The 18094-nt window shown below is 41.6% G+C and overlaps 1 protein-coding gene across 1 annotated transcript in view; it reads right to left on the reverse strand.

Annotated features, from left to right (window-relative positions):
* The window catches only part of LOC110839985 (zwei Ig domain protein zig-8-like), a 338556-nt gene extending 321032 nt beyond the window's left edge, over nt 1–17524 (reverse strand). The window contains exon 1 of the mRNA XM_087349689.1: nt 16874–17524. The gene's annotated coding sequence lies outside the window, so the exon portion shown is untranslated. The remainder of the gene's footprint in view (nt 1–16873) is intronic.
* Nucleotides 17525–18094: the final 570 nt, after the last annotated feature.

Raw genomic sequence — 18094 nt, forward strand, 5'->3', positions numbered from 1 at the left:
CTCCGAAAGGAGCGCTCTGCTCTAGTAAGATAAAAATATGCATAATCAGATGAGGAGTGTGTACTATTTGCTACGAGCTATTCCCTTTGCCAGCTACAGAATGGATCTCAAGCAAGATATTAATATTAATTTACATTATAACATCTAGACTGTCCAGCATACGAGGCAGAACAGCATTGTGGATCTGCTAGGTCTCGTTCAGTCCCACGGGGAATCCGGCAGAGAAATGCCCCGTCCTCAGGAAATTTACAAGGGAGTTGTCCAAGGAGCGAAGCTTCAGAAATTCTCCTGGGAACCAAACAAACATACTCCAGAACTGGACAAGAAGTATGAATATTAATATCGCTCATAGACGAAACCGGTTCATGTAGTAGAATTAAGTAAGCGACAAGGATGTCGGCTGGTTAATGGATTTAATGTTGACTTGTCACCACGTTAAATAAATCAAATAAGTTCTGGACAGAACTTAGAAACCTACTTCCACTGAATGCTAACAGACGTACGCTCAGAGTAGCAGTAATTATATAAATAGTGATGAATTTTTATGCATGTCAACTAGTATTAAGTCACACTACATAATTTGTCAGACATAACGTCAAAGTTCTGCAAAGTCGTCATGTTCCTAACTTTTGACATATAAGAAAGTTCTTTATGTAAAAGTTGTAACGAGAAACAAGCTGGAAAACTTTGCCTATACCAAACGTCACATGCCAAACTTTAATGATTCATTAGCTACAGCTATAGAACGAAAAGACAAATACGGTATGTATTTGACGCGGCAGCATTCTAGCTATTTAAGAAGAACACAAGTCACCTGAAAAAAAAAATTACCATATACTTCCTAGCTCTGTCACACAAAATTTCTGAGTCATATAAAAAAGTTGGCATCGTAGCCACCTGACGCGATTTCAAAGCTCTCACGCTAGTAATGTCAGCGACACGGATTTAGAAAAAAAGGATGATATTTCCCCAAATGTAAGAATGGTTTTACCAAATACGAAAATATTAATGATTATGATAATTTAGCGAGATATCTGTATATGGACACGATTATATAATAAGGATACTTTTTCATTTACGAGGTGCGATCGGAAAGTTTCCAGCCTGCGCCTATAAACACCCGTACACTTATCTCAGGTATTAAATTCATCCATCACCCTCGAAGTAGTTCCCCTGGGAGTGAACACAACGATCCCAGCGCCGCTGCCAAGCCTGGAAGCATCCCTGGAAATCTTTCTTTGTCAGCCTGTCAAGCACCATCTACGATTCTGCCTGAATCTCTTCTATCGTCTCAAATCTCCTTCCCTTTAGCTGAATTTTCATCTTTGGGAAGAGGAAGAAGTCACACGGAGCTTAGAAAGGAAGTTGGGGTCGGTTCTTGCAAGATCTTTGAGCTCCTGACAAACGAGAAGTCGATTCTGCTTCTGGTCCTCAGACAGGAGCCTTGACACAAACTTGGCTGCGATGCGTCGCGTGTGGAGTTCTTCCTTTAGAATCAGCTGACAGGTCCCATAGCCTATCCCAACAATGTCGCACAAGTCGTTGATGGTACGACGTCGATCTTCGTAACATTTTCGGGCGTTGTGCTCGAAGATGGTCGTCCAGAACGCTCGTCATCATCGACAGAGGTTCGGCCATTTTTAAAACGTGAATGCCACACAAAAGTTTGTGCACGACCCATTGCGGACTCCCCAAATGCTTGCTTTAGCATTTCATAGGTTTCCGTAACCGTTTTGGCGAGTCTTTGGCAAGAGATTCAGGCAGAATCGCAGATGGTGCTTGACAGGCTGACAAAGAAAGATTTCCAGGGATGCTTCCAGGCTTGGCAGCGGCGCTGGGATCGTTGTGTTCACTCCCAGGGGAACTACTTCGAGGGTGATGGATGAATTTAATACCTGAGATAAGTGTACGGGTTTTTTATACGCGCAGTCTTGAAACTTTCCGATCGCACCTCGTGTCTACATCAGAGTAAGATAATAAATTTAAATCTAAATTCGAACTGGCAAAATAAATTTTAGTACTGGCATACCTTTTACTACAGATCAAAGTATATTAGGCCACATCTCAGTTTTCAGAGCCTCGGTGGTCAGTCAGAATCAACTGGTGTATTCTGATCCTGCTGCTCATGACAGCTGAAGCGGAACATAATCACCTAAAATAAGAGGAGAGAAGCTGAGGAATCTTCCAAGTCCAAACGCACTGGCTAACGACCAACTGGACAGTCCAGAGGGCGCAAACCCGGCTCTGTCGGTGGGAGTCTCCTGTATCCCAGACAACCCTTTTCACGAGATGCAACTGAAAAGCGTAAAGCCAGCGAGTTGGACTTGTCCGAATCGGATGATTCGCTGACGCCTGCTGTCCGGAGGCCGGGTCAATGTTCGGAGCTGGGTCCGAGCCTCGGCCCACACAGGCGAAGGGTAACTGCGTAAACACTCCGCCTCCACGAGAGAATAAACGGCGTGTAGCGTCCATCAACTCAGCTACGCTGAGGTTGGCGCGGTGGCTGGAGGACTAGTTAAAGAAGCGACGACTGGGGTGGATTACTCGGCACCGTTCTGCACAAAATATGGGGCCTCTCTCGAGGATAAAAGAGGGAGTAACGAGAAAGTGGACAAAACGGTACCCACTAACGAGCGACGCTACGAAACCCGGTGTACGTCTCTGGGGTGAGAAAGACTCGCAGATTCCTGGACTGGATTCACGCGACGTCCGCAAACAAGTTTGTGACCCAGACGAAAGGAGAGACCCTTGACGATGGTGCCCGAGTTTACCGATGACTTTCAGGCCGCTATTGGTGAGCTGTGATCCCTCGATGTGAGCGACGTCGTAAGTTTCAATTTTCTCACTCCCCGACGATCGACGTTTGCGCCTTTCTTCAAAAACGTAGACAATCGCCATGTCCGAAGTTAAGATTCAAGGGGGCCGGGAGACCTTGCACATCACTGTGCAGGCAAACTCCTCAAGACAAAGCGAAGGGACGAGGACCCCAAGACGAGTCGTCCCCTGCCACCGATCTCTGCAGCCTGCGAGCAAAGCTGGAGACGTGTAATGCTCCTAGAAGGACGCTGAAATGCAAGCCTTCTCAAGAGAATGTACGCCCTGGTTGACAACACGTTGGCCGAGGTGGTCTTGTGGTCATCCGACGACGGGGGGGAGGAGACTCCGATCTGTCCTTAAAACCGTCATTGTGTTCATACCTGAATATGGATATGCGGCCTAGGACAACCGAGAGAAAGGCCTGCGGCTGGCTTCTTTGAATGCCGATGGAGATCGCGGCAGGAAGCTGGAACTGGAACACTTCCTCGGTGAACACGGCGTTGAAATTTTCCTCCTGAACGAGAATCACCTATAGTTGGGTCGGGCCCTAAGCCGTGCACAGGGGCATAGATCATTATGCTAAGGACCTGAAGCCTACTGCCATTCACCAAGTGTTGACGACCGGAAGATTGAAGCTCGTGGTTGCCTACCTCTCACCTGCACGACCCTGGATCGAGTCGGACATAACCGAGAATCTTAACGGGAGAATCAATGTCTTAACGGAGGTTGATCTCAACGCGAAGCACACTGACTTAAAATGTAGATCACAGCAAGGGGTTGGCTCCTGCGTGATTACGCTAACAGAAAATCATACTTGATCTAGGGGCTAGACTCCCATACCACGGATCCCTAATCCCGACGTCCCTTTCTCTAGAATTTGTCAAGGACTTCGTCCTGCGTGTGCATCTGTATGTCTGTTTTGCACTGAGCCCAGTTCACCTGCTTCTTCCAATCGACACCACATGCCGATCAGCCTAAAGAAACTACCCATCTACGTCTAGGTCTCCCCAGCGATCTCTTCCCCTCAGGCTTCCCAACCAGTACCCGGTGCACACCTCTTGTCCCATCCATGCGTGCCACATGCCTCACCCATCTAATTCTTCTCGACTTAATCACCCTCACAATACTGGGGGAGGAGTACAGATTTTTAAGCTCATCATTATGCAGTTTTCTCCACGCCCCATCATCTTCTTTCCTAGGCCCAAATTTCCTCCTCAACACCTGCAATCTGTGTTCCTCCCTCTGAGTGAGAGACCATGTTTTGCACTCATAAAAAACAATTTTTTTTAATTTACAGAAATATTATTATTAATATTATTCAGACAAGCACTTCAAGCTGAAAAGATAATTTAGATTCATTACAATGTAATATGAATTATAGATATTAAAGCAGTAATCGCTTTTCAGTTGTAACTTCTGAATTTGTAATCCTTTGCCATAACATGAAATGAATATACAAAGCCTAAAAGGAGCAGGGTACAGTTACGAACAACGAATAGTATCGATTACAGCATTGAGAAACAATAAATACAGGAAATGGAACGTAAAAATATCTAGAAAGTGATGATATATATAATTGTATATACACAGATGTGCCAAACCATATAGTGCTCTTTTCTCGTAGTGAAAGGATCTATTAATAAATATAAAATCTAGATATGAGATTTGCGGTTTTCACTGCAGTGATAATTCGGATTGTGGTCTTATGCATTAATAAGCCGTGTGACCATTAGGGTGCATAACAACGTTTCAGATACTTATTCTGCCTGGAAACGTTCTCCAAGAAGTTGGTACCAAAAACACTACCTGAATATGACACGAAGGACTTTCCAAAATTGTCTTTAATTTCGTGTAGAACGAATTTTATGTTGATCAACAACCCTTTCCTAAAATATAAAATTCCTCGGAAGCTCATTGCACGAGTAATGGTTTCATAACACATAACGTAAACTTGTCTAGGCAAATTTTATTCAATACGTAACTCTTAAGACGTTTAAATACAACATCCTTTTTTTCACTACAGAAATATGTACTTCGCCCACAATAGCATTTAATCTAAATATATATTGTTTAAATCTTGTCCGTCTAATCACAATAAATTCTTATTAAATATTAAAATATTACAATAATTAACATTTAAAATATTTAAAATATTCGATTTACATTAGACCATGGTCTAATGTAAATCGAATATTTCGATAAAGAACATCATTTAATATTTTAAATATTTTAAATGTTAATTAATGTAATATTTTAATATTTAATAAGAATTTATTGTGATTAGACGGACAAGATTTAAACAATATATATTTATTATATCACAATATGACTCAACTTTACCATCTCATTTAATCTAAAGCTCTCCAACTTTATTTCCCTTTTTGAAAATAGGTTTTTCGGGGATGAGCTGTATCAGATATCGAAAACTATCCAGCGCTTATTCAAACATCGCAGTTGATAACTTCTGGGTGAACGTGTACTGGTTGGCTAACCAACCAAACAGCTAAAGCCCAACACTGCGTCTCTTGCCATGTCGAACCATTCCTGTGTACGAAACTCACAGCTGGAATTAGAAAACAGTGGTTTATAAATTCGGATGAGCTTACGCTAACTTCCTTAAAGCTTTGACCTGGTCAGACTAGGGGTTATTGCTACTGTAGGGAGGATAGTCACATCAGGCAATTTCTTCTTTGCTAAAAGAACTTTTCATAAGATGATAAGAGTTGCGTCATATTGTGAAAATATATATTTATTTAATTAATTAATCTTGTCCGTCTAATCACAATTTAAAATTTAAAATTTAAAATTTATAAGTGAACACCACTAATAACTGATAAACTACAAAAAAGTTGCATATAAGAAAATTATGATTAAGTTTTAAGTTTATATAATTGTAATTTTTACACACCTGAAGATGGTTCATCTAAGAACCGAAACATGTAGTGAGAAAGTGATGTTCCAAATGTAAATCGAATGTTTCGATAAGGAGCATCACATGGTATTTTAACTATCTTAATTTTAAATTTTAAATTGTGATTAGACGGACAAGATTAATTAATTTAATTAATTAAAAAGAACTTTTGTTGGAAGGATGACTGTAATTTGAAGCCAGAAGGGTTAGGATAGATTTGACGAAAGACGTCTGGGATCTGGGGAGTTGAATTATTTTCGCTGAAGGCCTCCATAATTTGAGTGTTGGTCGAAACCCTTTCGAATTATATCTTGGCATTTACCTTATAACTGAGTAAAAACACGAAGAAACTTAGATACGATAATCGAATAATACTTGTCACTAATCTTTGCGCAGACTTGACCGCTTTAACAGTGGAGGTCTCAACTTGTCTGAGTATCAGTCCTCGTCGATTAACAGCGGGTGACTTAGACAGCCCTTGGTAAGCAGAAATTCAGAGCTCCCGTATCAGGTAACTTTGAAACGAAGCACTCATTTTATGGTCTGATGTGATTGGCGAAGAAAATGATGTCTCCAAATCCTGTTACTATTATCCCAGAATGCATTAATCACAAACATACTTTGTTTAAAATACTTGCAGTTTCCATACATGGCTACCATAAGGGAAACTCTAGATTGGGCATGCCTTTTCAAGCAGCTCACCGTCTCTGATGGTCATGCCACTTCTAACTAACGAGGGGGCAAAGCACGCCCATTCTATGAACCACCGTCAACTACCCAGGTCAGCTGTGTCTTGTCTGGCCTTAGCAAAGAGCTTCATGGTTGTCTCGGAGACGTTGATAGCAATCCTCTAGTTTCATATCCAGTGCTGAAGACTGTCGAGTTAAAATCTCAAGGTAAATGTCGAAAAACGATGGTTCGCTGGTCGCTGAGAGCCATGACACATGCATGCAGTACGATGCAAATATTTTTAGGACCACGTGGTGAGGAGAAGATTAAAAAGATAATATTAATTTCACTAATTACGCAAGGACGGAATTCATGGATGCTGGTTATGCCTTCTATTTCGCCTAAGTCACCGCTGTGTTTAGTTGCTACGGAGTGTTCTGTTTACAGCTGATTGCCAGTTTCCAGCCAGATATCACTGATGTATTCTGTGATCCTGCTGAAGATACGAAGGCCCGTTTTCCTTACCGCAGGAGCAAGGAATATTTTCAGACACCTGGTATTTTTAACGGCGAGTATCTGTGAGTGATTCTGTTGAGTGGTTTCTGCATGGTTGGATGCCCTGTTTCTTGAGTCGCCTGGAGATGCGATCAGTAGTCCCTTTGATGTACGATAGATGTGCTATAAGGTTTCATTTTCCCTCGATGTTTCTTTCAGCGGATCTCGTTTGTGATGTTCTGCTGATGTCTTACAAGGAGCAGCCATTAACTTCCATTCCCTAAAAATAAATTTCAATTCTCTCTCTTCCATAAATAAGAAACTAAACGCTTATTCTTTTAAATATATCGTAGCATTGCTATGTCCATGTAGCCAAACAATCAAGATGGAAAATGGATGTTACATGTCTTCTGTCAAACAACTTCAAAATCCTCTCTCCCTGTTTCTTCTTATGAGACCATGCATGAGTGACCTAACTCCAATGCTGTTTCGTCGGCAGACAACGCTATCTGAGTTCTAATGCACATGTTTATCACATGCCAGATTATGGCTGAATCCACAAGAAATTCATTCGTTTTAGATCCTAAATTACATTACATAGAATAAGAAATCGACGTTTGTTCCCTACAGCGCAGAAACTTTAATATCTGCGTAAGGAGAAGAATTCTATTGCTGAAGATATCCGTCTTCTGGGTTGTTGCGCTGTGTAGTCTGGTCGAAGTTAACCAACGTTTCAGAGGTCATACTGCCTCCATCATCAGGGCGATTCATCACCCTGATGACGGAGGCATTATGACCTCTGAAACGTCGGTAAACATCGACCAGACTACACAGCGCAACAAGACAGATATCTTCATCGCCCTGATGATGGAGGCAGTATGACCTCTGAAACGTTAGTTAACATCGACCAGACTACACAGCGCAACAAGACAGAAATCTTCATCGCCCTGATGATGGACGCATTATGACCTCTGAAACGTCGGTAAACATCGACCAGACTACACAGCGCAACAACCCAGAAGACAGAAATCTTCATACTCTGATGACGGAGGCAGTATGACCTCTGAAACGTTGGTAAACATCGACCAGACCACACAGCGCAACAACCCAGAAGACAGAAATCTTCATACTCATCGCCCTGATGACGGAGGCAGTATGACCTCTGAAACGTTGGTTAACATCGACCAGACTACAGAGCGCAACAACCCAGAAGACAGAAATCTTCATACTCATCGCCCTGATGACGGAGGCAGTATGACCTCTGAAACGTCGGTAAACATCGACCAGACTACACAGCGCAACAACCCAGAAGACGGAAATCTTCATACTAAGAATCGCCCTGATGACGGAGGCAGTATGGCCTCTGAAACGTCGGTAAACATCGACCAGACTACAAAGCGCAACAACCCAGAAGACAGAAATCTTCATACTCTGATGATGGAGGCAGTATGACCTCTGAAACGTTGGTTAACATCGACCAGACTACACAGCGCAACAACCCAGAAGACAGAAATCTTCATATTCATCGCCCTGATGACGGAGGCAGTATGACCTCTGAAACGTTGGTTAACATCGACCAGACTACACAGCGCAACAACCCAGAAGACAGAAATCTTCATATTCATCGCCCTGATGACGGAGGCAGTATGACCTCTGAAACGTTGGTTAACATCGACCAGACTACACAGCGCAACAACCCAGAAGACGGAAATCTTCATACTAAGAATCGCCCTGATGACGGAGGCAGTATGGCCTCTGAAACGTCGGTAAACATCGACCAGACTACACAGCGCAACAACCCAGAAGACAGAAATCTTCATACTCTGATGATGGAGGCAGTATGACCTCTGAAACGTTGGTTAACATCGACCAGACTACACAGGGCAACAACCCAGAAGACAGAAATCTTCATCGCCCTGATGATGGAGGCAGTATGACCTCTGAAACGTTGGTTAACATCGACCAGACTACACAGCGCAACAACCCAGAAGACGGAAATCTTCATATTCATCGCCCTGATGATGGAGGCAGTATGACCTCTGAAACGTTGGTTAACATCGACCAGACTACACAGCGCAACAACCCAGAAGACAGAAATCTTCATATTCATCGCCCTGATGATGGAGGCAGTATGACCTCTGAAACGTTGGTTAACATCGACCAGACTACACAGCGCAACAACCCAGAAGACAGAAATCTTCATACTAAGAATCGCCCTGATGACGGAGGCAGTATGACCTCCGAAACGTTGGTTAACATCGACCAGACTACACAGCGCAACAACCCAGAAGACGGATATCTTCATACTCACCGCTGTGAGAACCTCAAGTCTTACAATTCTATTGCTGTTTGCAATTCTTATGAAATTCAGTGAGTTTGAACGGTCAATATCATATACACAGACACACACATAATTAACCATTATGAATTAGCCATTTTTAAATATCTTCAGATATTAATATGTGCTGATAACAGACGTGGTTGGTTCATTAATTCTACTCATAATTGCGCCCCATAACTTAATTTAAGCCTATTCTCAAACACCGCAGAGGGAATCACCTTAGAGCTGTTCGTATTCCCTAACTAAATAAACTTTCTTGCATCTTTAAACTTCCCCGGATCCAATAATTCGTCTTCCGGTATCTTCTTTGCAACAACAAGTTTTAACAAAACTGAATATTTATGTGTTAGGAACTACGGTATGAATAATTGAGACATGTTTCAATAACATTCTAAAACTTTTACAACGTGTTTGAATACAAAACGAAATTCAAAATACCCCCCTGAGTCTAGTTAATAGACACGCGGCTCGTCCAATGGGCGTTGTACAGCCCGCATACTTTTTAATAATGTACATATAGTGTCACTTCCCTGGTCTCACAAAACAGGTTTTGTCAATGTCATCAGTAGGCCATTTGGTTGTTGGAAACTGTACATAACGTAAAATCATAAGTTCCTGATGGACACTTGGAGGGATTGGTGGATATAGACGTACAGCCGTTGACGACGTTACATGGCGTCTTCTAACCCGTTGCAAAGCCAGACTAACTAGCTACACGCGGTCTTCCTCAGGAGTTTTAACGAGGGAGTAGTAACAGGGAGAGACACACACGGACTGACACATCATTTCAGATGCGCGGTCACTCCTACGGATTTTAAAATACTGATAGACACTATCGTTACATAAGGTAGTATATTTGCGTCATATTGTGAATTAGGTTAATATTTTAATATTTTCCGTCAAATCACAATTTTAATAAGATAATAAAATATAAAATATTTAAAATATCATTTCACGTTCCGCATCGAATGATCGATTTACAAATTGGAACGTCTCTTACGACATGTTTCGGTTATATTTAACCGTCCTCAGGTATAAATTAGATTGGTAAAATTTAAAACTCGAATTACAATCACTTACAATGTTATGCAGTTTATTGAAATGCTCTTATCAGATTACTCTTATATATTAGAACGAAGGTATTGTTTTTTAAATGGCGTGGTTCATCTGATGTGCAATATTAGTCGGTGATGAGTTGATAGAGACATGACGTGTCTGGCGGAAGACATCTAGAAGTATTACTGTGTCGGGTCGAGGTTTTAAACCTCTATCAACTGTCTTGTACAAAAATACGTCGCCAAATAATGAACGCCTTACGCCACAGTACAGAGCCGTCTTAGACCAGCTGAGGGTTATTCACTGGACTCTAACGAAACCCGAAGGGCTCATCAGTAAAACGACTAACTACGAGCTGGATAATCGTGGTATCCATTCCCGGCAAGGGCAATGACTTTTCCGTCCACCACATCTGTGCCATTTCTGCGGGTAACTTAACCCACCACCCAGTTTACCGGGGATTATTTCCCGGAGCGTGAAGCTAGCGATTCAACCCAAACTAGTGACGATGAGTAACCCTCCTACAGGGTGAACACAAGATGAGCCGGGATAGCTCAGTCAGTATAGTGACTTGCTACGGGCTGGACGACCGGGGTTCGATCCCCGACAGGGGCGGAGGACTTTTCCTCTAGCCTCTGCGTCCAGACCGGCTCTGGGGTCCACCCAGCCTCCTGTCCAATGGGTACCGGGGTCCTTTCCCGGGGGTAAAGCCGGCCGGGGCGTGATGCTGACCACTCACCCCCATCTAGTGCCGAGGTCAAGGAAGAGAGGAGCTATACCTCCTCTCCTCCCAAGCGCCTACATGGTGTATAGTGGGACAAACTTTACTTTACTTTTAGTGGGTGAATACAAGATGGTGTTACGTACAAGGAATGTTCAATACAAGCTTTTCTGTTACAACCGAAAGACCCATAAAAACAGGGCAAAACATCTGCCGATAAAATGATCTTTACCCATCACCACGTACTCCTACTATTGCGATCTTCATATAATGTGGGACGTCTGCACAAGGCTCTGAGGCAACACCGCGCCCACTGTCAACACGCGCAGTCTAGAACACCGTAAATTAACTTGCATTGCATCAACCACGATTTCAACAGGATGGATTTGACACAGTCACTCGTCCTTCCACAGCAAAGCAATTGGACTGGATAATACAAATCTAAAACTTCTTGACGATGGTGAAGAGTCAATTGAATAAAAATTTTCTTGGATATTATCCATCGTCTAGTAAATATAAAACGTAAAACGACGTTTCGGAGATGGGACTCTATCCCATCTCCGGTCCGGAGATAGGGATTAGCTCTATCTAGTGGGCCCAACTGTGTAGGAACCTGAAGACGGAGATAGAGTCCCATCTCCGAAACGTCGTTTTACGTTTTATATTTACTAGACGATGGATAATATACAAGAAAATGTTTATTCGACGGAGATAGGGATTAGCTCTATCTAGTGGGTCCAACTGTGTAGGAACCTGAAGACGGAGATAGAGTCCCATCTCCGAAACGTCGTTTTACGTTTTATATTTACTAGACAATGGATAATATCCAAGAAAATTTTTATTCTATGGATAATACAGCTGCAAATTGGGTTCTTCATATATCACCATAATATAAACATAAATTATTACTACAGTCCACGACTGTAATCTTGAGACTTGCGGGGTGTGGAAGTGGGGTGCATTCCTTACAAGTCTCAAGATTACAGTCGTGGACTGTACCAATTAATTTAATACACAGAACAGGCATTTTCGCAGAATACTGGTCAGACTATAAACATTTCTTCAGACGCAAAATAAATAAAAACAGGTATAAACGGGCTGGATTATACTAATCGCATTCACCAAATATCTTTGAAAAATATTATACCGCTCTCAAAGAAAACAGTGTCTCCCGATTTTTCACGTCTGGGAGATATTTAAGAATCCATGATACGAGGGGCAGACGATCACATTCCAACATCGTGATCTTTTCAAATCAACCGAAGCGAATATGTCTCTCTAACTCATGGATCAAAGACCTAAGCTTATATGGCATGTTAGGGAAGAGATATATCATATTAAAAGACGCCGATGGGGGTCATCACAAAGACGTAAAAAAGGATGCCACAAAGTTCAGTGTTGGCCATTATTTTCAACGTATAACAGTACAAATACGTGGCAAAATGAATCAATATTATGATGAAAGACTCTACATGACGAGAAACTCAGACACACACAACCTAATTTGTCAAAGGCACGTGACGGTATATCATAGAGAATTATAAGTGTGCAGGCTTAAAACAACGCATGTTAATAAAACTCGATAAAACTCTATATGTGTTACAAATTCTTATTTTGGAACACAATATATTATTGAATAAAAATGTTTTCTGGGTTGTAGCGACGTGTAGTCTAGTAGAATTTCACCGACGTTTCAGATGCAATTCAATAACATATTTAACAATAGTTATCTCTACCACAAAAAATCACGTCCTCATGTAAAACACCGGATATCTAGTGGTCTAGCGGTTAGAACGCTGGCCTTGTAATCCTGGGGTCTCGGGTTCGATTCCCGGCGGTGCCCAAATTTATAACTTGTGTTGGGCAAGACCGTGGTCTAGGTAACACGGAGTTTTCCTCCGGGGGCTTCCCCGGTTTCTCCGGGGCATCCCAACAATTACTCCATTCACACACAGAAGAAGGCAATGGCAAACCACTTCTGGATCATCTGCCAAGAACGTATATGAACAGGTCCCAGACCGAGAAAAGGATGGAACGATCCTGTTCATATGGACCTGTCGTCAGACAGAACACTAAATAATAATAAGATGAGGTGGTCTAGCGGTTAGAACGCTGGCCTTGTAATCCTGGGGTCTCGGGTTCGATTCCCGGCGGTGACCGAATTTATAACTTGTGTTGGGCAAGGCCGTGGTCTAGGCAACCCGGGGTTTTCCTCCGGTTTCTCCGTGGCATCCCAACAATTACTCCATTCACACACAGAAGAAGGCAATGGCAAACCACTTCTGGATCATCTGCCAAGAACGTATATGAACAGGTCCCAGTCCGAGAAAAGGATGGAAGGATCCTGTTCATATGGACCTGTCGTCAGACAGAACACTAAAAAAAAAAATCTAGAAAAATTGGTAATCGGTATCAGCACGATCACGAATAGCTTTATCATTTCAATCATTATCTTCACTAAGTCAAATTTACTTTCATATTTCGATTTTAAACCCACGTTCAAATTGAGCCACTCAGACCCCAAGTCGTTTGTACAGACAGAACTTGCACATCATTAACTGTAAAATTTAACATTATTTATGTAATAAGCCCTAACCAACACGACGTTCCAAAATATTACTGCTGCAAGAATAGATAAAGTATATCCCCGATTACCCAATTTAAACGAGGCCAAAGAACGGTTGGATAATCGAAAATGTCGGATAACACGACATACTAATGATAAAGACGAGTGTAACTATCAGCTCAATTTACGATATTATTCAATACAATACGCCATCAAATTAAAATATCTTCCAAACAAAAACAGCGCTTAACATTTTGTACATTTTTAAATGAAAGTGTTTATTTTTTAATAAATCAGTAATCGGTATTTCCATCTGAGCCTCCTTCCTTTTCCTCGCGACCAGGTCACGTCAGCGCCCGAACAGTAGAGCGTGTGTAGCATCACAGTACGTAAAATGTAGAAGGTGCCTGGTGGGGGGAGTGTGATTCATTCAGCTACACGTTGAGTTGACTGTTGATTAAACCGGGGCGTTTCGACACGGAAAGTCGGATAATCGGGACTCTACTGTAACATTATGAAACTACACCGGATAAGAAACAAAGTTAAACAGCAATAACATCACTTTCTATAGCACACTTGCACATTCCGCAACAACGTAAAAGCCTAACGCAAAAGAAAGATTGTGAGGTTCGTGTGGACGAGATGGTGAGCATTCCGGCGTATAACATCCTTTGACATCCGCTGAAAAACAGACGGCAGCGTGGGTTGGGAGCACATCGAACCGGATGTTACAGCAACATTGTCCACACGCGCTCATTCGCGGCGGCGGGGGGGGGGGGTGTATGTTATAACAGAATGCACAGGTGTAAACCCGGCTTTCAACACGACTTTGTGTATATCGCCTCTTGTCCGGAATGCCTTATAGTATGGATCCAGCGGCACAACACAGGGCATACCATACGAAATCCTGGACGCTGCTCAATTACAAACAATAACACATCACTTTGTGGCATCATTGACGATCAAAAATCCATCCTTTATCAAGCTCTTTTTAATCGAATGGCAACGTTCACGTTCACAGACCAGTACAAGTCCAAGAAGACATTTCAAAGAATGCCAAACATGAGTCACAAAAAAAAATCTCCAGATATTACCAGAATAAAAGAAACAAGTACTTTAAAGAGGCTTAATAGTTCCTTAACTGCTCTCTAAAACTTTACTGCAAAGAAAGTGGTACTACAATGTCATCTCCACGAAATGCAAATCATCAGGGCGACGATGGAGGCAGCAAGGACCTCTGAAACTTCGGTAAACTTCTATCAGACTACATGGCGCAATAACCCAGAAGACAGCCATCTTAAGTAACTCTCAATTGCACGCAACAGTATTTAGGTTATTTTGTGTGGGTGGAACAAACATATCTTCCGTGATCGCCCTCGTGCAATTTTCTATTTAACATCCCTTCTACTATCGGTACCTTCCTTGTAACTAACCCTAACTACCTCCCTGATAGCAGAATCCGCAGGTTCAACAACGACACCAAAGCCCGCCACTGGCCACGATTCAGAGCCAACTCCATCCATTCGCCATACCTTCCTTATAAACCTTCAATATTTATTTATTGATTCCTAGATTACTTAATGACCCTTTTCCACTGCAGAACATGTAACGCCGAACAAGACAGAGAATCAAAGGTACAGTCCGCAGACCAGGAGAAAATCCCTGCTATGAATTCGATATACGCGCATGCGCGAGATTTCGCGGTGAGTGACGACCGATCCTAAAAGCATTCGTTCCACAACCACTGAACGAACAACAGACAACAGGCTTTCGTGTGTTCTGATGGGTACAGCTTTAAGATTACCTCACAGAGGCACAGCGATTTAATCTAGAATATTATCGCAACACCCGCAGAACACATTAGAGGTGCACTCACTACACGCTACTCTTAACTGCTTGATGTTTTCAGTCTGTGTAGTAGCGTAAAACTCTGACGTATCACACTTCCCACCAATAGCAGCCCTCTAGTCCACCAGGCAGTAAACATCCCCCCCGCACCGCACCAGAAACGACTTCCCCTTGCAGGGTTTTTCTCGTCATCTGTGGACAGTAGTGACCTACATCAAAGTACTGTACACTCATTTGTTAGTAGAATCTGAGGAACATCACGATGAAACTCGTTCGAGATAACGCAGATGATATTCGAACCTTCAACGTCTCAAATTAAGGCCTAGAATGTTGCCATGTTGCACCGACGTATTCGGTTTTAGTTTGAACAGCAGACCTTCGAAGAACGTCGTTAATAAACAACGTAAGATTCAGCTTCACAGTATCTCTACTATTTACGTTATCTCTTTAATCCTACTGAATGCCTTCTGTCCGAGTACTGGTTTCTACAACCTGCCTTCCTGGTTCTAATCTCCGCTCCTACACTTCGGTACAATAGCTGCTGCATTTTTTTTATTTCTAATGTAATCCCGCAAGATTACCTTACCTCAGACATTTTGGAACATTCGACAATCCCTTTGCCATCCTATAAGTCCGATATCCCATATCTCTGCATAGTGTTCAGAAATAATTTGCATTTTTACAGTTCACTAATTACAATTAAAAATCATTTTATTTTTTAAACAACCCAGAAACAATTAATATAACGTACCTTAACGATGATCACAATGTAAAAACAAATTAACGTTACGAATAGGGTTCGGACAAAAATGAAGTCAAGGCCTTTATCAGATGTACTTCTTCCTAGCTCTATATAATATCACTGAGTAGCTATTATTGCTTAATTCTAAAGGTATGCCAGAAACCCACTTAATATTTATATAAAGCTTCATGCGCAATCTACAACTGCTGACATTTTTTAAAACGGAAAATGGTTACAAAGCTAGAAGCTGCATGCCATAATTAAGTAACGTTTAGTCAGACTATGATGGGTTCGTCGTTGAGAAATACCCATTACAAAAGACTACAAAAACGGTATTGAAATCTGGAAGATGCAAACCAGAACACAAACAATAAAATAATCTGTGACTACAAGTACCAACTTTGGAACGATTGCTTAGAAGTCGATCACATGGAGCCATTCACATTCAAATGTTTGACCAATGCAGAAATGAATAGTATATAATCACTGAGAAATGAGATTATGTTTGTACTCATACTCCAATACAAAGAGACTACTCCGCCGAACACTGGCAATATCCACTTCGATTAATTATAATAACAGAAATTTAACGTAGTGAGATACAGAATAAGAACCAAGATAACATCATTTCTTGGTAACAAGTAAAATAAAGACCTAACGTAATCTATTCTAACCTAAGTATAGAGACTGAAAACTGTATTACTCACGTGTTAATTGCAGCCATACGTAGTAAGCCAATACATTCCTTAGTTGACCTTCGTGCACACAAAACAGTACCAGATAAACTGCACTTACATCTTACATGAACACCGAATAACTTATATGTTGAAGCAAACGCAAAGCATTCTTCCAAACATCAACACGACTTATTAGTCTTGGCCTGTTCCTGCTTCAAGATTAAAACCGTCCCCAGCAGCATCTTATGACTCTAAACAAAGTTAAGGTTTGTTTAAAGCACTCCCCTTGTTATGTGCACTTCGTAGTTCCACTGTTTTATGTTACGATACAATGGACAGCAAGACTGCTTACATGCACATTGTTCCCACACCGTCACTTTTATCATGTCAGACCACAGTCACATCGTGGACAGAAAGAAGAATGTAAAAAGTACCCAATCATATATCCTGTAGGTATTTTGATATTTCTCGATCACACGGCTTGAAGACTTACCACGAAACTCACTAACCGAACGAAACTGCTCTCACCACTGATTTCGGCAGCCAGTGTGCGGATACGTAAACACGAAAAAATAATCAAGTCCTACATGTTCGCGTCATTCTGAAAATACTAAAACTTAAATTTTCTGGGTGCAAAATTTACCGTGACTGATACACAAATTGTCCGATGTCACAATCTGGTAACTGCTGGTGTTCAAGCGTCACTTACGCCAGTATGAAGTCACTGGTGTATAAAATAAATTTTAACATTCAGTGCTAACTTTTGGAAACAAAATATCCCGCTGACGTCCATAATGTACCCAAACAACTGGCACACGGGCTGTAATACCAACATTCAGCACAGTGGTGCAATGTTACATGAAGTTAATTTGTTTATCAACTTTCCAATTCTTCGTAACCAAAGGAACAAACATTCTTTTCTTTCAAGCTGAAAAGAACTACAATGAAACAGCAGTCTTTACATCCTTTTTCAGTACTGAAGATGGAGACATGTCTTAGAAATGTCGGTATCTAACTAGAAGTCCACACAGCATCACAACCCAGAAGACCAACATAAACATTGGGTTACAAATGCTCTGGAAATGAGAAGTCCTGTTTAAACCCGCTGTGGAATTTTTTTTTTTCCATATGAATGGATTAAATATTCCATAATAAAAATATTTTGACTCATTGGCTGCACTTTCATGACAAGTAATTCAACAAAGGATAGGTAATGTAATAAGTCTGATACATATCGAAATGCATACCCTG

The sequence above is a fragment of the Zootermopsis nevadensis genome, unplaced genomic scaffold (assembly GCF_977971745.1).
Source record: "Zootermopsis nevadensis isolate Lab colony 2312 unplaced genomic scaffold, Znev_1.0 Znev_ptg000016l, whole genome shotgun sequence".
Classification (NCBI taxonomy): Eukaryota; Metazoa; Arthropoda; class Insecta; order Blattodea; family Termopsidae; genus Zootermopsis; species Zootermopsis nevadensis.